This window comes from Melozone crissalis, unplaced genomic scaffold (assembly GCF_028551555.1).
Source record: "Melozone crissalis strain CALT ecotype California unplaced genomic scaffold, PUWL_Pcris_2 ptg000066l_1, whole genome shotgun sequence".
NCBI lineage: Eukaryota > Metazoa > Chordata > Aves > Passeriformes > Passerellidae > Melozone > Melozone crissalis.
In genome coordinates, this window is record NW_026535844.1 from 6,237,530 (window position 1) to 6,264,582 (window position 27,053).

Below are 27,053 nucleotides of genomic sequence, written 5' to 3' on the forward strand. Positions count from 1 at the left end.
ATCAGTCAGGCAGTGACATTCAATAGCCTGTTATCAACAGATATCTCCCCGGTTGTAGAAGAGATAAGGAAAATTGCCTACTTAACAGAAAACAACTGCCATACAGATGGTAAATAGAATACAATTTGCGTGACAATCCAGGACATTGCCCAAAGCAGGATTTATTGCCACAAGTAGATTTATTGCCCAAAGCAGGATAATTTCACACCAGAACTAAAGCATTGTAAATATTTGTGGTTCTTGCCTTTAAAACACTGGGAAATGGAAAACTGGAAATGAATCCGTTAGAAAGACCTGTGGGGTGGGTGGGAGCAGCAGGATCAGCTCTGGTGGCAGCTCTCAGCTTTCCTGGGAAGAGGGAAGGGGCCAGATCCAGCTCCATGGATCACTCAGGCAGTGATTCCTGCCAGGATGAGAGAAGGTCATGGTGTCACCCTATCCCTGTCCCCATTCCACAGGGTAGACCTGGCTGGAGTCCATGGAGAGCAGGAGCTACTCCAGGATCCCACGTGATACTACCCGAATCCTGCCACAATCCTGCTCCATCCATCCCACCCAATTCAGAACTGGAATCCTTCCCTGATCTCACGCTATCCATCCTGGACCGATCCTGCTCCATCCATCCCACCTAATCCTGCTCCAGAATCCAGCCCCAGTCCCACTCTACAATTCCCCCTAATCTCACTCTGCATGGACCCCTGCCCTGATCCAGAATCCCTCCCTGATCCCAGTCCATCCATCCTGCCCCAATCCCCCTTTGGAATCTCACCCTGATCCTGCTCCATACCTGTGCTGAAGCTGTTGGTTCCCATGTCCCTTCCTGCAGAAAGAGAAGATCCATGAGATTCCAGCACAGATCACACACTGGGATTAACCCCAGGATCCATCCTGGGATCTGCACAGAGGGGATCTAGAGCTGGATCCACCACTGGAACTCACCAGCTGCCGGGTTGTATCCATTCCTGTCTCTCCTCCCTGTGGAAACAAAGTGGGATCAGCGTTGGTGGCACAGGATTCCCAGAACAGTGCCGGGTGGATCCGTGTCCCTTCCCGACCCCCATCCCGTGTGTTACCAGATTGGAGCTTCCAGACGCCGAATCCGATGAGGACAATGAGGATGAGGATGGCAGTGATGATGGATACAGTGACCACCATGGTGAGATTCCCGCCAGATGTCGGCTCTGGGAAACGCGGGATAGTGAGAAGGGGAAGGGGAATCCCCATTTGGGAATTCCAAATTCCCAATCCCCACATTCCCAGCCTCACCCCAAGTGAAGATCCCGGGCTCCGGCATTCTGGGATGCTCCACCCTGCACCGGTACTGCTCCCGCTCCTCCGGCAGCGCCTCGATCCTGGCCCAGGTGTGGAAGGTGCCGTCGCTGTTGGGAACGATCCCGCCCCACTCCGTCTCCTGATCCAAGGTTTCACCCCCCTTCATCCAGCTGACTGCGATGGTTTTAGGGTAGAATCCGTACACGTGGCAGGACAGGATCAGCGTCCTGTGTTCCTCTTTTCCAGACACATGGACATCAGGGGGCTCTGGAACGGGATAATGGTGATAGACATCATTGGAATGCCATGGGAGTGGGACTGGGGTGAGTTCTACCTATGGAATTCCCACAGGAATGGCATGAGAGTGAGATCTACCCATGGAATTCTCACTGGAGATGAGATCTATTCATAGAATTCCCACAGGAATTACTGTGTTCCCAAGTCCCCTATCCCCAAATCCCAAATCCCCACAGGAATTCTGCTCCCACCTTTGCGCTCCAGCTCCTTCTGCCCGTATTTGATGTATTTCTGGAGCCATTCGGGGCATTCGTGCTTCAAGTAATTCATCCAATACTCAGCCACGGTCCCATCCTGCTCCCAGCGCCTCCTGATGATCTCACCAACGCTGTCGGCCGCCACAAATCTCCTGGACTCCAGGTCAAAGGAGATTAAATCCCGCCCATTGTAGGCATTCCGGTGGGATCCACGGATGCTCCCATTGGACAGGAGGTCACAGCCGGAAACTCGCAACCTTGTGTGGAGACCTGGAGGGATTGTACCCACAGAGACCCATGGAATTGTGTCCCAGCCCCACAGAGCCCCATTCCAGCCCCATGGAGCCCCAGAGTCTGATGGAGACCCACAGAGCCTCATCCCAGCTCCTTGGAGCCCCATGGATGCAAATCCTAACTCCACAGATTCCAACCCAAGCCCACAGGTCCCATCCCAGCTTCACAGATCCCATCCCAGCCCCATGGATGCACATCCCAGCCCCATGGATCACAAGATATCCCATCCCAGCCTAATGGATCCCCATTTCAGCCACTTGGAGCTCTGTGAATCCACATCCGTAACCTATAGATCCGATCCCAGCCCTATGGATGCTCACCCCAGCCCTACAGTTCCCATTTCAACCCTACAGATCCCATCCCAGCCCCATGCATGCACATTCCAGCCCTACAATTCCTATCCTAGCCCCACAGATCCCATCCCAGCCCCATGGGTCCCCATCTCAGCCCTACAGTTTCTATCCCAGCCCCACAGTTCCCATCCCAGCTGCATGGATCCAATCCCAGCCCCACAGATCCCATCCCAGCCCCATGGATTCACATCCCAATCCATGGATCACATGATATCCAATCCTAGCCTAATGGATCCCCATTTCAACCACTTGAACCCCATGAATCCACATCCGACACCTATAGATCCCATCCCATCCCCCCAGTCCCATCCCACCCCCACAGATCCCCCCACTCACCCCCGCTCTGGTTGTATCGCTCCTGCAGTGTCTCCAGGTTCTTGGCATCCATGTGCTGGTTCCTCATACTGTTCCGGGTCTGCCACTCCCAAAATCCTGGCTCGACTCCATCCTTCATCCACTGCGTCAGCGGCTCCAGCCGGCCCTGCTCGCTGTCGTAGCGCACAAAGGGGATCCCATCCATGAACCCCATTTGCATGTACTGGGGGATCCCTGGGCTGGGCTCTGACACCGCCACGTGCAGGTAACGCAGGGAGTGGAGAACTGGGGGGACACGGAGATTTGGGGGGTTGAGGGGATCATGGATCAATGAAAAGGGGAACTGGGAGAGCTGGGAATGGGTTTGAGGATCCTGGGGCCAAGGAAAGGGTGTGCAGGGTGGGAGAGGTGGGATGGACAGGAAAGGGCCTGCAGGGGGTCCTGGTGTCCAGGAATGGGAGCTCAGAAGGGGGAGGGGGTGGTGCAGGGACTGGGAGAGTGGGATGGGGGTTCCAGGGGATCCCTGTGCCCAGGAAAGGGGGTCCAGGGATCCCCAGTCCCAAGGAATGAGGGGTCAAAAGGTGGGAGGACCTGGGAATAGGAGTCTTGGGGATCCTTGATGCAGAGGAAAGGGGAGTTGGGAGCTGAGAAAAGCAGGAATGGGTGTCCAGGGGGTCTCAGGGTCAAGGAAAAGGGGGGACTGGGGAAGGCAGGATGGATGAGAAAGGGGGTGCAGAGGGGGATTGGTACTGGATAAGGGAGTGCAGGGGGGTCCCAGTGCCCAGAAGTGAAAATTCAGGACCCCAAGGAACCCCCCGCCAGCAGGACACACGGGTGAAGAAATGGGGGTGCCGGATTTTGGGCTGTTTAGATGGTCTGGAAAAGCCCGAAGATGGCCTTGGGCCGCCCGCGCTCCAAAGAACGAGAAGGGACTTCAGATCTTTTCTTGGTCTCGGTGTTTATTAAATGCTTATCTAAAAGATTTTCTCTGGGCCTGACAGAGTTCTGCTCAGCAGTCAGCCATGGGCACACACTGAGAGCCCCTGGGGCGGTCGTCTATCTTTATACTTGGAGTTACGTGTACAATATTTATCATTTTTCTCCAATACCCTCTACCCTTATTAACCAGTGTTCCTCTAGTAAGGTCCAATCCCAGAGTGCCAACATCACCACAGAAGATGGAGGCCTAGAGGAAGAAGAAGAAGGAGAAGGGCACGCCCCAATTCCTCCATCTTACTTCTCTAGACCCCCCTGTACAGAAATCTTAAACCCTTTATCTCACACTCCAATTAACTTATCCCTTCACCATTCACCCCAGTGAAATCCTCCTATCCTCATACTGATGTCATCTCCCGTGTGGGATCAAAGTCCAGCCACCAGACATTTCTGGCAACATTCCAGGACTCCCGAGCCCCCCAGGGGTGGTCTTGGTCACTCTGCCCCTCAGCCCTGAGAGGCTGAGATCCCACATCTCCCCCTTCTGTTTGCACCAAAAAGATCTTTTTCGCCATCCGATTCATCGCACGTTTTAAACATGCAAATATGCATGGGACAACAAGTATGAGGACTAGGAGAACTATTAAAACATAGAACCCTATCTTTAAGATTCCTCTCCAAATGGGAGAGATGTCAAAGAATTCTGCCAGTTGATCGATCCATGATCCTGTGATCTCGCCAAGCTTATTTATGCTGTCCTTTATATTTTTGATATTTTCATGAATTGACTTTGAATGATCTGAGAGATTCATGCAGCACATCCCTTCGAACTCTTCACACCCATGTCCATGAGCGAGCAATAGATAATCGATTGCCGCTCTGTTTTGAAGAGTCGCCTGTCTCACACTACTGATGTCTTTTAACATGTCATCCAATGTGACAGACACAGACCACGCATGTTTGCTCAACCAACAACCCATGCGGTCGATCTGTGTCAAGGCCACCCCTGATGCTGTCTGAGGTGAGAAGATTGCTGTAGCAATACTCGTTTCTTGTCCCAAGAAAACATTTCATCATTGCAATTTGCCGCATATTGTTGTATTGATCTTTTTTCTCTGTGCCTTTCCTCTCTTAACATGTTCAAATCAGGCGATAGCATTGAAATTTCCCCAATGCTGCATGGACCTCCCGTGGCATTAGCAGGAATGCCGTGCCAAATTCTGTCCCCGCAAATTAAGAACAGACCCCGCGGCAGTTGCACCGGGACTTGGATCGATCCTTTGGTGGTTCTCTTTGTATATTTACACCAAGCTGACGCATTCTTATAAAATTCATGAGTGGGAGTTAAATCGATAGTTTTCGCCTTTGTGACTTTTGGAGCTTCAAACTGCATGCAGAGTCTCATTGTCATGGACCCAAAAATCTCCAATTCCTGAGGTTCTGTAGAAGCCACAGGAAGCAGGTGTGTCCAAGCACACCACTCTTTTATAGGATTTTTAATGACCTGCGAAATGTTAATTGCGGAGTGCCCTGGAACTGGCCATTCGTCCACTGGCAATCCAACCATGCATGCTGAAAACGGTTTACCTGGTCTTGAATGTGTCAGGCAGATACTATCTAAATTCGCTGCCCGAGCTAAAGTCTCCCATACATTTTGCCTTGGTTGACTAACAGGTAAATCTCCCCCACTGCTTACTGCAATGAATGAAAGAACGATGCACATAAGCATCATGAAACCCATTACTTCGCTTTTATGTGAAAACCCCCCAAAGTCCTTAGTTTCTTTTTATCTCTCTTCCGGGTCGTTTTTCGCAGTCTGAGTCTCGACTTCTGTCTGAGTACTCGTCTCTTTGTTTCTTGGATCAGCGTTCTCGTGTTCTCGCGTCCGGAATGGCTTCACGTGCCGCGCCGACACCCACTTCAGACCTCGATCTGTGGAAATACAAGCGAAACCCTTGCCCCAAGTGATTAGTTTGAAAGGACCCTCTATTTGTCCTGTCTCTGGGTTTCTGATCAAAACTAAAGGATTTTCCTTTAGCTTTGCCTGTGTGTTGTTTAGAAAATGTCTCACGATCGGTGGATCAGGTTCCGAGGATGAGCTATTTAGGAAATTCAGCACATACAGTGCCTTATTTAATTTCATGTGAGGTGTTGCCTCTGGCTCACCCCTTCTCTATTTGTCCAGAAGGGATTTTAGGGTGTGATGTGTTCTCTCAATGATCGCCTGACCTGTGGGTGAATGCGGAATACCAAACGTGTGTCTGACACCCCATCTTTTCGGGAATCTGTCAAGCACCCTGCCTGTATACGTTGGACCATTATCTGTTTTTATCTCCTGAGGCACACCTAATGCTGCAAATGCCTGCAGAAAATGTCGGCAAGCATGGTCTGCTGTTTCCCCAGCATGTGCTGAAGCAAAGACTGCACCTGAGAATGTATCTACAGAAACATGAACATTTTTGAGCCTCCCAAAAGATGGGTATTTTGTGACATCAGCTTGCCACAACTGAAGACTTTGCAGCCCCCGCGGATTGATGGCCCCGGTAGAAGAAGGTGGCTGCACAAGCTGACAGTCTGGACAAGCACTAATGATCTCCCTCACCTGACTCATTGTGAGACGAAAGGACTCCATTAGCGCTTGCGCATTCTGATGAAAGAATGCATGACTTAACCTTGCCTGCTCAAAAATGTCCGGCAGTGTTTGCAAAATGGGCATTGTCAACCTGTCCGCCCGAGCATTCCCTTCCGCTAAAAACCCCGGAAGTGTTGTGTGCGCTCTAATGTGTGTGATAAAATACTCTCTTTCCCTGCTCTCTAGCAGTGTTTTCAAGCTTGTCAGGTATGAGTATAAAACCTCATTACTGACTTCTTTCAAGAGCGAACCCTCCAATCTCTTGACCACACCCGCAACATATGCGGAATCTGTCACCAGATTGAGAGGCTGTTTGAACAACTGAAATGCTCGGACAACGGCTGCCAACTCCACAATTTGTGGAGAGCCCTGAACCATCCTCATGTCTGATTCCCAATCCCCTGTCGTTGAGTCTCTCCAAGTGATCACTGACTTGTGTGTCTTCCCCGAGCCATCCGTGAACACGGTGATCCCGTCCAAAGGTTCTTCACTTATTCGTGGTTTTGCTCTATAGCATATTTGCGATTGCAGTATTCTATGCTGTGGAAAGTGGATTGTGCAAGCTCCTGGGAAAGCTAACAACGCGATTAACAGGTCTTTCGATTGTTGCATTGCCCACTCGAAGTAGTCTCGTTTCAGAGGTAATCTGATGACTGAGAATTCTCTTCCTGCCATTGTCAGCAGCCTCGTTCTCGCCTTTATGATGATTTGTGCTGCCATCTCCAAATCTGTGAGAATCATTTTCGCGGGCCTGTGCGGTAGGAAAATCCACTCTATGATTATCAAAGACTCCTTTTGTGATTCATCCCATTGGAAGATCAAACCATGGAACTGTGTTTTCTTCCCCAGCACTGCCAACTGAAAAGGCAACGATGGAACAAATCGATGGACCTGCCTTTTCTGTATCGCGTTCGTGATTTTCTCCAACTCTTTTCTCGCTTCTGGCGTGAGTGTCCTGGGAGAACGAATGTCTGTGTCTCCTCTCAAGAGATCAAGCAGCGCTGGAATGTCGCTGTTTGTGATTCCCAAAACTGGTCTCATCCAGTTGATTTCTCCCAAAAGCTGTTGCAAATCATGCAAATTGTTGACCTTTGTGCTGATCTCCACTTTTTGAGGCTTTATTGTTTTCTCTGAAATTTTCCACCCTAGATATTTCCAAGGTGCAACCTCTTGAATCTTTGAAATGCTGATTTCCAGACCTGCCTTTTGCACCTCTGCGATCACACAGTCACGAGCTTCTTGCAGCTCCTGTCGTGTTGATGCTGCAATGAGCAAATCATCCATGTAATGAATGATCTTTGCCTTCGGAAATTTCTTTCGTGCTGGTGCCAAAGCTCGTGCCACGTACCATTGACAGATCGTCGGGGAATTTTTTAGACCTTGTGGAAGAACAACCCAATGGTGCCGCTGCAGAGGCGTTTCCCTGTTGATACTCGGAACTGAAAAGGCAAATCTCGGAGCATCATCTGGATGGAGTGGGATACTGAAAAAACAATCCTTGAGGTCAATGACCACAAGCTGCCAATCTCTGGGAATCATTGAGACAGATGGAAGTCCCAACTGAAGTGGCCCCATGTCTTCTATGACTTCGTTGATCTTATTTTGGCCTTCTTACCGAATCTGTCGTCAGAGTGGTCTGAAAGCCCTCAGTCTCCGTCCAGCAGGTCATGAGAGATGGATCCAGAGGCGCCTTTCTGGTCCCAGTCCAGGTCGCTCTGCTACGAACTGTCTTCGGCAGAAGCTGAGAGATGGAATTCTCAGTGACTGCTGATTTTTGCAGATTCTCCTGGCCGGTTTTTTTTTTTTTTTTTTCTTCTTTCTTTCTTCAGGCTTCTCTCCTCAGGAGTTATCAGTGCTGTCCTCTTGGCTCTTCAGCTCTTCAGGGCTTTTCCCCCCCCCGAAAGGTTTGGTGGGAGATAGCCCACGCAGCGGACGCCACTTGCCGGATTTTGGGCTGTTTAGATGGTCTGGAAAAGCCCGAAGATGGCCTTGGGCCGCCTGCGCTCCAAAGGACGAGAAGGGACTTCAGATTTGTTCTCGGTCTCGGTGTTTATTAAATGCTTATCTAAAAGATTTTCTCTGGGCCTGACAGAGTTCTGCTCAGCAGTCAGCCATGGGCACACACTGAGAGCCCCTGGGGCGGTCGTCTATCTTTATACTTGGAGTTACGTGTACAATATTTATCATTTTTCTCCAATACCCTCTACCCTTATTAACCAGTGTTCCTCTAGTAAGGTCCAATCCCAGAGTGCCAACATCACCACAGAAGATGGAGGCCTAGAGGAAGAAGAAGAAGGAGAAGGGCACGCCCCAATTCCTCCATCTTACTTCTCTAGACCCCCCTGTACAGAAATCTTAAACCCTTTATCTCACACTCCAATTAACTTATCCCTTCACCATTCACCCCAGTGAAATCCTCCTATCCTCATACTGATGTCATCTCCCATGTGGGATCAAAGTCCAGCCACCAGACATTTCTGGCAACATTCCAGGACTCCCGAGCCCCCCAGGGGTGGTCTTGGTCACTCTGCCCCTCAGCCCAGAGAGGCTGAGATCCCACATGGTGGGACGCAGAGATTGGGGGGTCTGGGAGCGTCCAAGGGTCGGGAAGCGGAACCGGGAGAGCCGGGAAGGGTCCAAGGTCCAATGAAGGGACTGGGAGAGGCGGGATGGGGGATCCAGGGGTCCCCGGTGCCCACCAAAGGGGGTCCAGGGGTCCCCGGTGTTGAGGGCAGTGGGGTCTGGGAGCTGGGAAAGGCAGGAATGGGGGTTCAGGGGGTCCCTGGGTCATGGAAAGGGGGATCTGAGGCTGGGAGAGGCGGGCGGATCCCGGGGACGCAGCTCGGGAGACGGAAAAATGAGACGGGGAAAAGGGGAATTCCAAGGAATTCATCTGGATCCCACTGGATCCTCGCTGAGACCCCCTGGGACCCCTAGGACCCTCTGGGATCCCTGAAACCCCTTCCAGGAAGCACCGGGAATAGAGAACTGGGAGGACGCAGAGATTCGAGAGATCTGGGGGTGCAAAAGCCGAGGAAAAGGGCGGGTCTGGGGTCTGAGAAGGCCGGGATGGCCGGGAATGGGGGTGCAGGGGGTCCCGGAGCACTGATGGGGGTGCGGGGAGATCCCAGTCCCGGGTCAGGGGTGCAGGGGGGTCCTTGCACCTGGACATGGAGATTCAGGGATGTCTCAGTGCCCAGGAATGGGGGTTCAGGGGGGTTCCCCCGTCGTTATTCGGGGTTCAAAGGGATCCTGATCCAAAGGAATGGGAGATGCGGTGGGTCCGTGGGCCAGATAAGGGGGTGCAGGGGGATTTCCCCGCCCAGGAATGGAAGTTCAGGTGATTCTTTTCCCAGAATTCGGGGTTCAGGTGGGTCTCAGAAAAAGGAGTTTCACGGGGTTCCGGTGCTGGGGAAGGGGGCACAGAGGGGTCCCCGTGCCCAGAAATGGGCGCTCAAGGGGTGCCCGTGCTCAGGAATGGGGGCTCAGTAGATTCTGATGCCCGAGAATGGGGGTTCAGGAGGGTTTCCCTGCCCAGGAATGGGGTTCAGGGCAGTCCCGGTGCCAGATGAGGTGGTACAGGGGGGTCCCGGTTTGGGGGAGGGGATAGAGGACCCAAAATGGGGCTATGGGGGGTTCCCGCGCCCGGTAATAGAAGTTAAGGAGGGTCCCGGTGCCCGGAAATGGAAGTTCAGGGAGTTCCCGGTTTCAGGGTTCCCACTCACCTTTGATCGCGCCCCCCGGGTCCCCCAGGAGCCCCAGGAGCCCCCAGAGCAGCCCCAAACCCAGCGCTGGAGCCATGGCGCTGCTCGGCTGCGGCCCCGCCCCAGCCATGGCCAGGCTCCCTGAGCCGCATCCGGCCCCGCCATTGGCCCCGCTTTTTACTGCTCGCCAATGGCAGCCCGATCTGTCAGTGACGTCACCGGTCACCGGGCAGATCCCGGTCTCGCAGGTTGGGACGCGGAAGCGAAAGGGACCGATGGAGGGCGGGGCGGGGACGGGGGACTTGCAGAGAATCCCTCTGGATCCCTCTGGATCCCGCTGCGACCGCCCTGGAACCCTCTGAGAACCACCTGGGAACCCCTGGGAACCCCTTAAGGAAGCGCCTGGAGGGGAGAACTGGGGGGATCCGGAAATTTGGGACATCTGGGGGTGCAAAGGTGAAGGAAAAGGGCGGGTCTGGGGTCTGGGAAGGGCGAGAGGGCCTGGCAGGGGTGTAGGGGGTCCCAGAACACGTGAAGGGGGTCCAGGAGGGGTCCCAGTCCCGGATAAGGGGCTGCAGGGGGGTCCCCCTGCCCAGGAACGGAGGTTCGGGGGGTCCTTGTGCCCAGGAATGGGGGGTGAGGGCGATGGGGGTTCCAGGGGGTCCCTGTGCCCAGGAGGGTGCTCGGGCCCCCGGTGTTGAGGAAGGTGATGGGTGGGGGCTGGGGAAGGCAGGAGGGGGGCGGTCCAGGAAAAGGGGGTGCGGGGGGGCATTGGGGCTGGATAACGGGGTGCAGGGGCATCCCCGGGCTGGATGAGGGGAAGCAGGGGGATCCCGGTGATGGATAAGGGGGTGCAGTGGGGCCCTGTGCTGGATAAGTGTTTCATTCTTGTTGTTATACATATTTCTCAAGTCCCATACTGTAACAAGCTGTTTTCTCTGCAGCACAGTTCTTCATGTGTCTTCTCAGGGGCTCCTCCTGGGCTCTCGACCCACCCCTTTTATCCCAGCTGTCTTTACGAGCCACAGCTGCTGCCCAACCAAGGACTTCGCAGCTGTGACTCATTTAGAATAGCTAGGACCCACTTATCTAATACATAGGACTCTCTCTAATACATTTCAGTTGTTGTATTCTTATTGCTGTTATAACAATATATATATTCAGGCCCCCACAGATAAGGGGGTGCAGGGGGGTCCCTGTGCCTGAGAATGGAGGCTTTGGGAGGGTTCCAGTCCTGGATGTGGGGGTGAACAGGGGTCCTGGTGTTGAATAAGGGCATGCAATGGGGTCCTGGTACCCTGGAATGGGGGTTCAGGGGGAGTCGCTTCCTGGGAATCAGGGTTTGGGGGCGTCCCGGTGCTAGATAAGGGCCTGGCTGGATCCAGTGCAGGGGGTCCTCGTTCACTGGAATGGGGGACTCAGGGGGGTCCTGATCCTGTTCAGGGTGTGAAAAACAAAATTAAAAGTTTAATAATAATAGTAAGAGTAAGAGTAAGAGTAATAGTAATAGTAATAGTAGTAATAATAATAATAACAATAACAATAGCAATAATAATAATAATAATACAGAAAAGGACAATATTTCCCCCCCTCCCGTGCGCTGGAGTGCTCTTGGCCAACAGCCAAAGAACACAGGGGTGTACACAGACAATGTTATCTTTATACTGTTACACTGCTGAGATATATGCACATTCATGTGTTTCATGCTTTATTCAAAAATTCTTGTGAACTTTCTGATGTTTTGGGAAGTTCTTTCTTTGACTTCTTCACACTCCAGCTTATCTACACAACATCCTGTGCGTCAGGTCAATATATTTTATTTATTTTTGTGTCTCCATCCTGCTGTTTCACATCCTCTGATAAGGATTCAGTATGGCCTCCCTAATTTTAACATGGTATTGTCTAATTGTCCTCTGGTGCTCTGCTTTGTGTCACGGTTATCTTATTACTTGGACAGGCTGGTCAGTGGATGGCCTTACACTGTTTTTAGTTACACAAAAGCCTTTTTTCACATCTTATGTTTTGCTAAGTCCTATTGAATCATGATTTTAAAGGGTTAGGATTTTAGCTGAGTGTTAGAACCAATTCATATTGAAGTTAGATACACCAATGTTAGGTTAATGATTATTGGATGCTTAAGCTAAAGCTAATTGTTATATTATGAGCTCATTTGTAGAAAGAAGTTAGGAACATATTGAAACCAGCAGAACAATGCCCAGCACCTGGACTCTGTGTCAATCCATCACGAAGCAGGGGGCCTTGGATTGTGCCAGAGGGTCACAGAGACCTGACCAAGACCTTCCTGACTTCATCCCTGGGACCACTGACCCAATTTGGGACCACTGACCCAATTCAAGAGAAGAATTGCACACGCGTGAAGGACTAATAACCTCATTTTAATACAACGCGGGGATGGGAGGTGCTGGGGTTATGTATATGTATTATTTTGGCAAATAAATAGAAGGCAAAAATCCTTGTGTGGTGCGGTCACGCATTTTGAGAATGATTCCCCCGTGCTGCCCACCGGTATAATAAACATACAACTTTCTAACTTTTGACTAGTTACAGAGTCTTTGTCCATGATCTTCAGTTTTAATGATTCAGTTAGCAAGCCAGCCAGAAGGAGACTCTGCTGGGCTGTGAGACCAGCTCAGGTCATGGACCCCCTTGGTGCAACCTGTGGAGAAATGGCTACATGACAGAGGTCACATAGACATTCGCTTGTTAGCCGACCAGGAGCTGGGAAAGTACCAAACACAGCTAGTTGGAGTTTTTGCACCTGCAAGATAGCGTGTCCTTGGGCCTAGCTGGGTATGATAACGAGTGGACAGAGAGACGTGGGAAATAGAGAATGTAGGCCCAAAGGAATGAGGAAGAGTTGATGGTATAGTTTAACCAATAGTTCGCTTGGCTTACAGAATATTCATAAGCTTATTACTTGCTGTATAAGTGTCTGATGCTCTCTTCAATAAATGGAACTTGCTGTTGACTCATATTGAGCCCCGAGTTTTCCCTGCACCTGACAAATGGCTCATCCCCGACAAAGGCCGCATTCTGCAACAGCACCCCCAGGTTATTCCTGGAAGAGTGGGCTCTGCTGCACAGACTGTTCATCCAGCAGCAGACAAGGAGCCCTGAGTACTAAAACTCCAGACAAAATGGTATGTTTAAAAATAAAACAGTTTTAAACAGTGACCGGTAAGGCGTGGTCAGGAGAGGCCCTTTGGTAAGTCGTGGGAGATGTCCCACGTGCAATTTGTGCCTCTGTAGTGTGCTTGCAAGCTGAAGTTGCAGTTGAAATCTGGTTGCCAGCAGAAAGAGTTGTTGAACTGTTGTACTGAGCTCGGGCTTTTGGTGCTGCCATTTGTTTCAGCATAGAGAGCTCAGTTTGCCACCAACTGGGGCTAGCAGTCGTAAGGGCAAATGCTGGTCTAAGGTTGTTATAACTGAGTTGGTGTGTGTGGAAAGAAATACCCCTTTCACAGTGAGTTTGTGTGTGTGAACTTTCTAGTTTTGGGGAGCAGCATTCGCTGTGACACCTGGTGTTTGAGTATAACCAGTCTTTTGTAAGGCTTTGTGTTCAGTGTTAACCAATCCTTTGCCTGTGGGACCTGGGAGGCGAGGATCAAACGCTGTAGCACAGTGCCTTTGTGGTCCCTCTCCTTGTGGAGTTTGCAAAGATGCAACTTTGGATTCATCTGGTGTAGTGTGAGATTTTGCTGACTATTGTGTAAAAGTTACAATTGTAACAAACTGGTAATTTTTGTTTTGTGTCATCTGTGTTAAGCTGCGTATTAAGCTTGAGCCTGAGTCAAAAGGGTTAAGCCATCCTTTTATAGGGTTTTAACTGTAACTGGTGTTTGTGGGCTGTCAGAGCTGAAATAGAGACAACTTGTTATAAGTTGATTCCCAAGACTTGAGGTACAGGAGAGCTGTGTGGGTTTTTCCCCTGCATTGTGGTAATTTGATTCTTGGGACTGTATAATTCTGTATGTGAGATTTTAAGATTTTGTTTGCAACAAGTGCAGCATTTTATGTGGAAAAACTAGTGTCGTGATTTATGTGCATTAAAGCAAATTAAAAGAATTCCAGGAAATCCCCCCCCCCCGCCCCCATTTGTGGTGTTTGTGGGCATACCAGATTTTTTGCTGTAACAGGGACAGCCTTTTTATTTATTTTATTTGTGGTTAGACAGATTAAAGGAATCCCTTTACCTTGGCAGTGTGAAAAGTGCATATCATATGTCTCTATGCAGATATAAAATACTATATGTATTTTCTTGTAGTGATTAGTAGGGCAGTATCAACATTTTAACAGTATGGTAAATGTAGTTTTCTAGTTAAAACAGGAACTATGTATGTGGGATGCTTTTTTAAGAAAGGAATGAGGTACTTTCACAAGATAGCAGCCACAGGACACCTAAATCTTTCAGAGAAAGAGAATTTACTGCTCTGTTATCAGAAGAAACGAACTTCTTCCCGCCTTGCTCAGCCATGAAGACGCCGTTAAGGATTAGGAGGAAGAAGTTGACACTGACCAGACAGAATCCGTTGTTTGAATGGAATTTATGCATCATACATGAAGTGTATGAATATGCAACAGGCTATTGCTTTTAAGGGTTAATCCTCTGTTAACAGGTGTCCTTTTTCGGGCTTATTTTGCCCAGAAAAGGTACCCCGTCCTCTGTAACTTACTTCTTATTGTCTCATATTGTCCTACTTTAATTGTTCAAATTTTTATTACTCTAATTATATTACTATTTTTATGACAATTTTATTACTATTAAACTTTATTTTTTTAAAGTGATGGGCGTTTTTCACAATGGAGGCATGGGAGGAAAAGTGGATTTAAAGGTCTTCACTTACTTCTCATTATCCTGCTCTGAGTTTTTGGAGTTTTCTGTCAGAAATCGCTCCCTTCCCCACTCATCCACAGAGCTTTGGGCAGTTTTCCTATTCTTGCAGTAAATTAAAGCGGTGCACTAATGCGCCTAAATAGGGGTAGGAAAACTTAGGGCTTTCCTCGGAGCCGGAGCCACCGCAGCCGCAGTGCCGGGAAAGCCGTGACAGGAGGTGCGGAGAAGTTTGTTTGTGTTTTCAGCTCAATCCCCCTCGGGCCCGGGCCCGTTCCAGGGCTGTTCCTCAGCTCCGGCTCTGCCCTCACGCAGCCCGGGGGGCCCTGAGAGCGCGGGGAGGGGCTGTGCCGTGTGCAGAGCCCGCCCCTGGCTGGGATTGGGCGATGGTGCCGTCAGTCGTGGTTGTGGCGCGTTGATTGGTGGGAGCGGGGCGGAGCAGGGTCTCGGTGGCGGGCTGAGGGCGGCCGTGGCTGGGCAGCGGCGCCATTGTCGGAGCGTGTGTGCGGGCCCGCGAGCGGCGGCAGCGGCCGGAGCGCGGTGAGGCGGCGGCGGAGCTCGGAGGTGGCCGCAGCGCGGGTGGGAGCCGCGCTGGGTTGTGCAGGGGCTCGGGGCTGGCTGCGGGCCTCGGGGGCGGCAGGGGGCTCGGGCGGGTTCGTTGTGCCGTGTCCGGCCCGTGTTGCCGCTGGCGTGAGGGCGCTGCGGGAGCGGCTGCCCGCGGTCTCCTTGCGGCCGCTGCCTCGGCAGGAGCCGCTGCCGGAGCAGCGCTGGCTCGGCCCGGTTGCTGTGGCTGGGACAGAGGGGGCTGCCCCGTGCCTGGCGCTGTGCGGGGAAATTGCCGTGGCTGGAGGTTTCTGTGCGCAGAGGAGACAGAGGAGTCCTGTAAAAGTGACTTTATTGCTGAGCAGAGGGAGAGGCCGTGGGGCATTTGCCGTGCGCTCTCTGCCATTGTTGTAGTTCGCAGCCTCCTTTTTATCCTCATTTTCCCGGCCTCATCTCCCTCTCCCTTTGTGCACTGGCTGAAGTGCTTGGAAGGTTCAGACCTCCCGATCCGCCAACTGGATGTCCTCGTTATTGTGCACCTCCACTTTTACGGCTCTGTTGAGTCTTTGTTCTTCTGAAAGTTCAGGAATTCAGCGGGACTTTGAGGAGCTTTCTGTATCAATTTCTAACATTTTCTAAAACTGATGATTTCTCCCATTACTTCCTCACCTACAAGTCCCTTGGCCCTATCTCCTGGCAGACTCACTCATTGACTCTGTTTTTTCTTCCTGTGTCTTCTTTGTATTTGGGATTATTCTTCTGGAAGTTCAGGAATTTAGCGGGTCTTTCTGTGAGCAGCCCTCCATGTTAATTAGTAACATTTATCGAAGCTGGTGGTTTCGCCCGTTACTTCCTTATCTCCAAGTCCCTGGCCCCTCCCTCAGCTGCTGAATGAGCTGCACTCTCAAGGTGTGGAGCATGGTAAAAAGATGAGAGTTGCTGTAGCACATCCGAAGAGAAACAGCATTCGTTTAACCCATGGTCTGTCAGGGAGCCACAAAACCGTGTCACATTCCCATCCTTTCCACGTTTGGACCAATACATGATCTGCTTTCTTGTTTCCGTTGTTGTTTTGTTTTTCACCACGTTTCCTTTGTCATCTATTTGCCAGCAGCAGCTTGAGTAATTTAATTTTCACAAACTCCTACTCCTTCTGCTAACAGATGATCTGATCCCATCGCATGGTGAATGGCTGTGTTCCTCATTTCAGTGGATTGGTCGGCAGGAAGGTCAGGAGCTGGAGCTGTCTGGTTGGTTGTTATTCTGAGCAGAGCTTGTAATCTAATGATGCCATTGAAATGAGAAATGGGTTCTGTGGCTCCTGATATGAATTGGTTTGGGTTCCCAGGGGCTGGTCCATGGTGTTGTAGGATTTGTTCTGCTGGCCGTTCATCTTTTCCCCAATTTTGGCCGCTCTCTCACGTCTGGGCTGCATCAATTGACTGCTTTTCTCTAATTAAATCATCAAATCCTTGAATTCCCAACTGATTTCCTGGAATATTTGGTAGCAAAAAATCCCCAGTGCTCTAATATAGCTTATATAACACAGACAGTGCCAGCACATGTTGGAGTGGGCAGAGGGATGATTCCCCCCATTTATTTATAGTGAAGTTTTCCCAACGTTCTCCATTTGCTGTTTCCCTTTGCATCTTCACCCGTTTGTGTTGCAGGGTCAGATATCCTCCCCCTGGGCTCTGCCTTGAGCTGTGCAAATTCCATCAGTGCCAGCAGGCAGAGCTTGGGGTGAGGGGCAGAGGGAATCAGCCCAATTCCTGCCCCAGGTAAGAGGCCCAGGTGCATTGTCCACACTTTGCCCAGCAGTGTTCATTTGCATTTCTAAAGCTGCTCTGGTGGCTGCCTGGAATGGAGCCTCTCGTCCAGGGCAGCCATCGGGTGAGTCACATGTGGCCCCCCCAGAATCTGCTGTTTTCAAAAAAGTATAAACTATTTATGAGTTCAAAGTGTTACGGTTAAAGCCCTTCAGGTTTGCAAAATACAACATGAAGGCGAACATGGAAAATCCCAGACCCAAATTTGATTCTCACACTTCTGTCCCAAACCTACCTGACAATATAAAGTGGGAATATTACGTAAAATTTTTCTCATGTTGTAATTTTGTCACTGAAAGAATCTCTTTAGTGTTGAGAGAGAGAGTCAAGGCATTCCTTGGTTCTGGCCAGGATGTGCGACAGAAGTAAATTATTTCACAAATAGCCCGGCTGTGCAGAGAAAATCATTCCATGCCATGTGTGTTTTACTGGATTTTCCTAAACTTAATGTAGTCTGAACCAATCTAAATCCACTGCTTTAATGTTCATTGCTTCCAAGTTGTGTAAGTTTTTAGTATTTGGTTTCCCGTTGGACCCGGATTTCTTCCCCTCTGATGTGAATTTGGTCTCCACACTCCTGGATTTCCATCTCAGCCTTTTCCAGCCCAGGTGTCTCCAGCTCTGCCCGGGCAGTGTCTGGGGTAGCTGTTGGTTGCTGTTTGCTGCTGGGCAATGTTGATGTTTTGTTGCTGGTCGTTATCTCTGTGGGTGTCTTTTGGGCTATTCCCAGTCTGTTCAGATGTTAAACTCATCTCCATTGAGTGGTGTAACACCCCTTAAATAAAACCTTTGAAATTCCTTTCTCCAAGGCAAAGAAAACCAAGCCTGAGTAGAGAAATAAGGTTTAAAAGAACCAAACACGGTACATTTACAGCAGTGCAATGGCAGGCAGCCCAGAGTGTGGGTGTCAGTGAGCCCCAGAGTGGAATTGTGCCGTGGTGTTCCCCAGCAGCTGTGGCAGTGCAGGCCCAGCCAGCGCTGAAGCTGCAGCAGTGGCAGCAAGGCTTGGCCCCAGTGGCTGGAGATGGCAGAGGAGGGTGGCCAGGATTGCAGAGGATTCCAGGCGAGGATCTGTGGGCAGGCTCAGGGGCTTGACCTGCTGTGGAGCCCTGGCTGCTGCTGCGTTGCCTTCAGGGCAGGCTCAGGGGCGGCCTCCCATCCTCCTGCTGCAGGTGGGAAGTGCAAATCTGCGGGGCTTCAGAGCGCTTGAGGCCAGGCTGAGGGGTCCCCCCGTGTTGAGCTGTGCTGGCAGCGGTTTGTGGCCTCAGGGACACTTGGCATGGGCCCCTTGGCCACCAGTGGTGCTGCTTTGCACTCCTTAGGCAGGAGCCGATGTCCTGGCTGGGTGTTGGCAGCAGCAAAGCGCCAGGGCAGGCTGTGTGCCAGCCCAGCTTCCTGTGGGAGAATGTGCCTTGATATCTGCTCCAGTGGTTGCTGAAGCAGTGAGAATTGCTTTTGCCCCCCTGTTAGGTGCCATGGTGTTAGCAGAAGATATTGAAGCCTTCCTGCTCAGGGCATTTCAGTGCCAGGCTCTCACAGGCACCCACAGCTCCGCGGGTTGAGCTGAGCATGGGGCGGTGACCTGCGCTGTGTCTGATTCCCCTTCCTTAATAACAGCCTGTCTTGTAGCTCTTTTCCCTTCTGCTGCCCTTGCAGAGCCATCCACAAACACATTTTGTCCCTCAGGCCAGGGAATGTCCCATCATCAATCTCTCCCAGCCTGGGTCTGGAGCTCTGTCCCTTGAGTGCAGTCCTGGGTTCCTTGCCAGCCCCTCTCCAGGCTGTCCAAACAGGAGGCTGGGTTAAACCCTTGCCCTGTCCTCAGTTCTAAATCCTCCTGTGCCATTGAACAAGTTTCATACTGTAATAACCGAGCCCTGCTCATCCATTTAGAGGCTCTTTTGGTTGTCAAACCTTTAACTTGATGCCAGACTTGAACTATATGAGATCCTCCTGTTGTCGTCAGTTTTGAGGCCTCAGTTCCCAGGCCTCAGTTCCCATGAAAGCTCTGGCTGCACAATTCTGCAGACAATGAGGCCACTCTCTGGCCACTAGATTAAACATTTCAGCACAAGAATTCCTTAGGGAAGACCCTGTTAAACATCCACCTGTAATTGAAATTCATTTTCCCTGTCTGGAAGGCCCAGGGCAGCAGCCTCAGTTAATCTTCATTTTAACACTTGAAAATTCTGTGTTTCCTCCTCCTGTCTATCCATCCAGTTTGTTGACTGGCAGGATAGAAGTGTTGTAGGGAGACATCCCTGGCTCCAAAAGCCCTGCCTTTAACAGGGACTCAGTACCAGGCTGTGAGCCCTGCCGTCCCTCTCTTGGAACAGGGTATTGCTTGTCCTGGTTGCTTTAAAGAAATTTGTAGAGGCTCCATATCTAATTTTCCCTCTTATCCTGGGGCTGCCCACACTTTGGGGTTCACTTCAGCATGGGCCTTGTCAGATTTTGGCACAAAGGTACAACAGAACTAGCCTCTGTATCCCCTTTTACAGTATTAAAATTCAGCTCTCAAATTCCTTCTTAGTTAATTACAATCACAGGAGGAAGAAAGATTCATTTATTTCAAACCTATCCCCCACAGCTTCTAATAGTGGTTGAACAAATCATACCTGCTCATCTTTTCCACTCATTCCCTTAAAAATCGAAATATTCCTTTACAATTTTCCCCTTTACGTCTAAGATTCAGAGTGGATTGAGAGGCCCCTGTGTCCATCAGGAAATGCCTCCTCTCAATGCAGACCCACCCTGAATGTTCTCAAGGGCTGCACTGTGGAGGGTCCCTGGTGTGATGGGAGCTGTGACAGCCCTGCCAATCCATGTCCATCAAGGGGTGGACTTGCTGGTCCTGAGGGTGCTGCTGTCTGTGCTTGCAGTGTCCTTGTGCCCTGCAGCTGGAGCCCTGGTTCCTTGCCAGGGGCTGTTTGGGTGGGCTCTCCCCTGCCGAGGAGGGCAATGCCTCTGCCAGGTGCTTGTGGCCGAGCCGTGCCCTGGGTGCTGGGGCCCCCTTGGGCCCTGGGGTTGATCCCTCAGGGGCTGTAGGAACTGTACCCTGGCCTTTGCCTTCAGCTTGGCCTTTTGCTGCTCCCTTCTTGCATTCATCTGCTGTGCCTTTGTGCCCAAGTGCTGCAGGGCCTTCTTGTGCCCCTCCTGCAGCCCCCCTCAGTGCCTGTGGGTGCTTGTCTTGCTTTACAAGAGAGGTGTCTGCTCGGGAAGGCAGAAAAAGCCTCTCTTGGAATGGAGAATGCAAACCCCCTCTGTCTTAATTTTTAGAGTAGTGAAATCAAGGGGCTCTCAGGCAAAGATATGGGAATAGGAATACCAGTTCTTTACTAGTGTGTATAATAAAGCAAACAAACACCAACAGCTGCGGCACTGACAGCAAACAGAGCCCGGACCCAGTCCCGGCCTTTGGGCTGCGGCGCTTTCCCCTTGGGTGCAGTTCCGGGCACGGCCGGCAGGGGCGCTGGTGGCTCCCGTGGGGCGGGGCAGCGCATCCCTCCCATGGGAACCTCTCTGAACGGAAATAGAGCAATCCCTTCATCTAACCCTTTCACTTTTTTACCTTCTATAGCCTTTCTCCCGTGTTTTGAGAAAGGATTTGGAGAGGGCTGCCTTTTAACTGAGCTCCTAGTGTTTCGATAAGGTGCTCCCTCGAGAGTGAGAGAGTTTTGCTGAACAGCCGGAGCTGTGGTTGCCAAGGGGCCGTAACTCAGAGCAGGACGGGGTCAGTGGAGGATATCCTGTCGAGGCTCGGGGGGAGTGTGGGCAGGGTCTGCTGCAGGAATCGCCAGAGGGGGATCTTCCCGTGGAGCCCGAGGCAGAGCGTGGGTAACCCCCACATGGCTGATGGCGGCTGATCCAGCAGCTGCCGGCAGAGCAAAGGCAGGTGGGAGAGCCCGGCAGCAGCGGCGGTGCCCAGCGCAGGTGGCACGGGCAGGGCAGCCGGGGATGGGATGGCTGGGACCCCCCCTAGGTGCGGTGGGCACGGTGACCTCGGAGCAGGCGGCGGGACAGAGCAACCCCCATCCTCCCCAGCATGGCTGGCAGAGCGGCCGCGGGCCAGGCAGTGGGAGCAGGGCACACAAATTGAGCGACAGCGCCGGGGCAGGTGGAGCTGCCCTGGGCAGTGAGGCCGCACCTGGGATGGAAACCGGGGCAGGCGGAGCTGAGGCGGGCAGCGAGCCGGGACCCGGGACAGGCGCCTGGGCCGCGAACGGAGGGGGCAAGACCTGCAGAGGATCCCACTCTCTCTCTGATTTTTCCTCTTGTTCTCTTCCCTTTCATTTCCCCTTTATCTTTTCTTGTTTTTTCTCAGGGCTTTCTGATACTTTAAAGATTTTTATTCTGCTAAAATCTCCTGTCTAACGTATGGCATTCTCTTTCTTCTAAATTACATGCGGTTTTTTTTACAAATAAAACCGGACCCTAACAAATCCAAACTTCTGCTTGGATACTTTGAAATGGCCAACGGGCTAACTCACGACCTCCTAATGTTGTTTTTCTCATCACCTTTTTATTTATCCTTTGGCAAATTAAGGATATGTCTTAAATCCATAAATCCCAGTGCACCCATAGTTCCTTAAAAAATGATCACACAAAGCTTGAGTACCCCAGTGGGCTTTCTGATGCCTGTCTTCTAATATTTTCCTACTAAGCACGTTTTATTAAGTAATTGTCTTCCATCAGGAAGTTTCCATTTCCCTGATTTATCTTGCTCACTTCCAGTTTTGTTTAATTCTTTTTTCTCGGCTTCCCTAAACTTGGGAATTTCCAGTTTTTCCTCGTTTGGAGTTAATATTAACATAACTCTTCCAACTCCATTTTCTGCTGCATCCTTAGCTTTGTGTTCTGACAAATTATTTCCTCTTCTTCCTGGGGTCTTTCCCTTGTGGAGTTCCTTAACATGTACTATAGCTATCTCTTTTAGGTGATTGTAATGCCTCTAAAACCTCTAAAATAATTTCCTCATGTACTAGTCCTTTTCTTCTTGAATGAAGTAATCTTTTTCCTTTCCAAATTTTTTACAGGTATGTACTACTCTAAAGGCATATCTTGAATCAGTATATATAGTTCCTGTATTTGTGTTAAATATTCTGTTGCTCTTTTTAAAGTCTATAATTCACAAGTTTGAGCTTACTAGTTTAAGGGTAATTTCCCTTTTTCCATAGTTTGCATGTTTTTCCCATCGACTACTGCATACCCTATATTTTCTCTTTTTGCAAGGAGTTGTGTCTTTTTTTTTTTCTTTTTTTTCCCTGTATCCAACTTACTGGTTTTCTGTCTCCTTGTTCAAGATCTTATCTATTCATCTTCTGCCTCTGTTTTTCACTTTCACTAACAACCGAAATACAACTTTTCTTTCAGCTACACCCACAAAAATAAAAAACTTTTTTCTCATACTACTTTCAGTACAATACACCTCCCTCCAAGGAGATACAGTGAAGCTTAAAATACACAATCTACATTACCTATACTTTCATTCATCTACATTCACTCACTTTTATTTCTCACTCACTTCCACACATTCTTTCACACCCTCAGGACACAGAGTGGATCCCTGTTGACAGAGAATCGCGGGTCCCTGTGGCCCCCCCTCGCCTTGGGGTGGCCTCTGGGTCTCAGTATCTCCGGGCCTCCTGGGAGGGCCCTGACTCTGCTGCCTCCGGTGCCGTTCACCTGTGAGGCTGATTTGTGTGTCACTCACACTCTTTAGCCACGGCCCCCTCACACGCGCTGGGGACAATGGCCCGTTTGCAGGTCACCTGTACCTTATGCCACAGCCCCCACACCCACGAGAACAATGGCTTATTTGTGGGTCACACACTCCTCTTTCCACAGCCCCCCTTCCCACCCGCCCGGGAAGCTGAGGCTGATTTTGTGTGTGACTCACTCTCACACACAACAAGACAACAATAAGGTACCTTTTGTTATAAATGATCAAATCGAGAGCCAAACTTATAAGAAAATTTAGCAAAGATTTATTAATTTGTCTGTGCGAATGAAGTTCGGTCATCTACACTACCACAGCCAAGGGTCAGTGTCGAGCCCGGGTTCGGTGCTGGGTGAACACGGATCTGAGCTCCGAATGTCAGAGTCTCCCCCTGTTCACAAATGCTGCCTGACGCAGCGAGTTCTTTTACAGTTTATTCTGCTCGAGGCAGAGATGACCGAATGTTCTTTGTGTCTCTTCCCATGCATAACCGTGTCTTTACCTGTGCAGAGGTGGACAAAGACTCAGTCCCGGTGTCTGATGTTGTCAGTAGACTCCGGGGAAGTCAGCATTCACATGCATCAAGGTGGGGCTGTGGATCATCTTGGTAGCTGTAATCGACGAGGCGTTAATCACTCTTGGTTGGATCTGGTGACCCGGGGAAGCCAGTGATTATCGCCCTGGAAGCTTCTATTCTTTCGTTAAAAACCCCGATGTTTATCTCAACCAAGTCCAGGAACTAGATATATATGAATAAGACACTGCTGCCTGCCAGGATGGTCAAGAGACTTAGTGTGGAGTTTACAATATTTTATACATTAATAGCGCTAATTATCTCTACCATATACTACACTTTCACATCACCTATTACAAGTTTAGGTGTTTCTTGGCAGTCCCCGTGCTCTTGGATATCCCTCAACCCAGCTGTGTTGTCCAACCCCAGATGCTCTTGAGCATATCCTCAATCCGGCAGAATTTTGCTCAAGCGTTGATGCTCTTGGAATGTTAATTCCTCAACCTAGCAGGTTTTAATTCTGGATGCTCTTGGGCACTCTTATCCCTCAAACCAGCAGGATTTTTAGGGTTCCCTTTTGTCCCATTTCCTAGTGGATTGGGCTCGGAAACTCCTCTGCTCCCTTCCTCCGAGGGGTCCAGCCCCTCTCTGGGACCCAGTCCCAGTTACCCCGGGGGATTCTCTCACTCCTGTTAACATTCACTTCGTCTCTCTCCTGGCCACTTACCGCGGAAAGTCGGAAACGCAGCGTGGGAGACTCCAGCACTCACTTGGCAGGTCTGGGACAACCAGCCCTCCTCTCATTCACACACATTCATCCCCCTGTACCTGCCCCCCTGAGAAATACTTAGCAATCCCTTTTCCTTCCCGAGTTCTTCGTGCACATTACTACTCTTAGGGGGCCAATTACCGCGGTTGTAGGGAGCCTTTTCCCTTCTCTTTGTTTTATTGTCTCCTTTTGTCCACCATAACCTGCGTCTGTCGGTCACCCCAGGGGAAACAGAGCGAGGCTGCCAACGGGGCAGGGCGCGCCTTCCCCACTCTGACTCTCCTAAAGCACCGGCAGCGAGGTGTTTGTAACCATCCTCTGCTACCAAATTGTGAAAAACGCCAGTCACTTGCTTTTAAAATTTTAAAAGTTTAATAGTAATAGAATGGTTATGAAAAATAGTAATACAATTAGAGTAATCACAATTTGGAGAAATCGAATTAGGACAATATGAGACAACAAATACAAAGAGTTACGGATGTCCGGGTACCTTTTTCTGGGCAGCACAAGCCTGAAAAAGGACACCTGTTATCACAGGGTTAACCCTTAAAAACAATAGCCTGTTGCATATTCATACACTTCATACATGATGCATAAATTCCGTTCAAACACAGGATTCTGTCTGGTCAGTGCCAGCTTCTTCCTCTGAATCCTAACAGCGACTTCGAGGTGGGAAGAAGTTCATTTCTTCTGATAAGAGGGCAATAAATTCTTTTTCTCTGAAAGATTTAGGTATCCTGTGGCTGCTGTCTCGCTGCAAGTCCTTTCTTTAAAAAAAGCCCCTTACCATGCATATTTTCTATTTTAACATTTTTTTAATATCCTAAAACCATATTTAACTCACTACTTAAGAGAATTAATACAGCAGTACATTCTAACAGAGGACGTATAATATTTATTTCAGTATTTGCGAAAACCCAATCACAAAACACGCATTTTTCACAAGTATAATCCCACTAACTTCCAGTCTCTCCCAGTTTGGTCTCAGGTGCCGCCAGCATGGTTCCAGTTGCTTCCTAGAGCAACTCAGTGAGTCCCAGTATGATGCCATTTGCTCCCAGTTGCTCCCAGTCAGGCCCAGTATGGGGGATGATGTGCAGGGAGTGCTCACTGTGACACTCAGTTCCTCCCAGTATTAGTCCAGTCCCTCCCAGTATGATGCAAATATGAGCCCAGTGTGCTCCCAGTCTCTGCCAGAATGTACCAGTTTTGCTCCACATGGTTCCAGTTCCTCTTTCACCCTCACTTTCCTTCCAGTCACTCCCAGTACCTCCCAGGGTACCCCAGTTCCCTCTACAATCTTTCCTGTTCCTTCCAGTATGATCCCATTTGCTCCCAAGCACTCCCAGTCAGCCTCAGAGTAGTGGCACTCAATGTCAGTATGATCCCAGTCACCACCAGTATGATCCCAGTTCATCCCAGTACAAGCCCAGCAGTTTCCAGTCGCTGCCAGCATGCACCCAGTCACTCCCTGTTCTTCCCAGTTGCTCCCACCATGATCCCAGTTACTCACAGCTGCTCCCAGTCATCCTCAGCATATTCCCAGTCACTTCCACTATATCCCATTTGCTCCTAACATGGTCTCGGTTGCCTCCTGCAGGCTCCTGCTCACTCCCATTATGATCCCAGTGTCCATCAGTGGGATCACAGTCTGCCCTGGCATGGCAATATGATCCCAGAATAATGTCAATACAAACCCAGTACAGTTCCATCACGATCCCAGTATGGTGTCAGTACAAAGCCAGTACAGTCCCAGTATGATCCCAGTATGATATCTGTACAAGCCCAGTACAGTCCCAGTCACTCCCAGTATGATCCCAGTATGATGTCAGTACAAGGCCAGTGCACTCCCAGTCACTCCCAGTACGATCCCAGTCCAGCCCAGTCCCTGGCAGTGCTGCCACTGCTGGGATCCCCCAGCCCTGTGTGCGTTCCCCCCTGGTGGATGTGCCGAGAGGAGCCCCAAGGGCTGGCAGTGGCCAGGCAGGGTCCCCAGCAAGGCCCAGTTTGGATGGGATGCCCCCAGTTTGCCCAGTTTGCCTCTCCTTTGGCCCAGGCCGGGTTCCCCCCGCCCGCAGCGGCTGGAGCAGCCGAGAGCCCCGCGCTGCCCATCCCGACCTGTCCCGGCTCCATCCCCGCTCCTGCCATGGAATGGGGCACCGAGGGTGTGGCTGCTGCTGGGGGAGGAGGAGGAGGAGGGAGGGAAGGGCAGGGATGAAGGGGGAGGAGGAGGTGGGGTTAGGGAGGAGGAGCAGGGGGAGGAGGAACGGAAGAGGAGGGATGAAGGTGGAGAGAGAGCAGTAATGGAAGGAGGTGGGGATAACACCGAGGGGGAGGAGGATGGGGGATGGAAGGTGAGGACTGTGAGGAAGAGGAAGAGGAGGGACAAAGGCAGATCAAGGCTGAGCTGAGGGAACCATGCCATCGATCGCTGCCTGAATTCGCAGCCCCCACCTGTGGGATCATCGCCCCCCATCGCACTGGTGAGCGGGGAGGGGGAGCTCGACCCAGATATCCCGGGGGATCCCTGGGTTGGGGTTTTTGGGGGGATGTTTGGAGAATGAAGCAGTCCAAGGCTGAGCGGAAAAGGCCCCTTGGGGGGACATTGGGGGGTGGCGGTGGCGGCTGCCGGCAGAGGCAGCCTGGAGGAGCAGAGCCCTGTGTCCCCCAGGAGCCCAAAGTGGGGAGCCCAGAGAGGGGGGAGCGCCACCATTGGCGGGAGCCTCAAGAGCCTGGAGAGGGGCAGGGGGGACTCCTTGGAGCCGCTGGAGCCCAGAGCAGAGAATGAGGGGAGAAGGGAGCCCGGGAGCCCAAACAGCCCCGGCAT

At 50.8% G+C, this 27,053-nt stretch overlaps 1 pseudogene; it reads right to left on the reverse strand.

The window, feature by feature from the left end:
- Positions 1-26,702, reverse strand: LOC128945565 (class I histocompatibility antigen, F10 alpha chain-like; annotated as a pseudogene).
- Between the last annotated feature and the right edge of the window lie 351 nt (positions 26,703-27,053).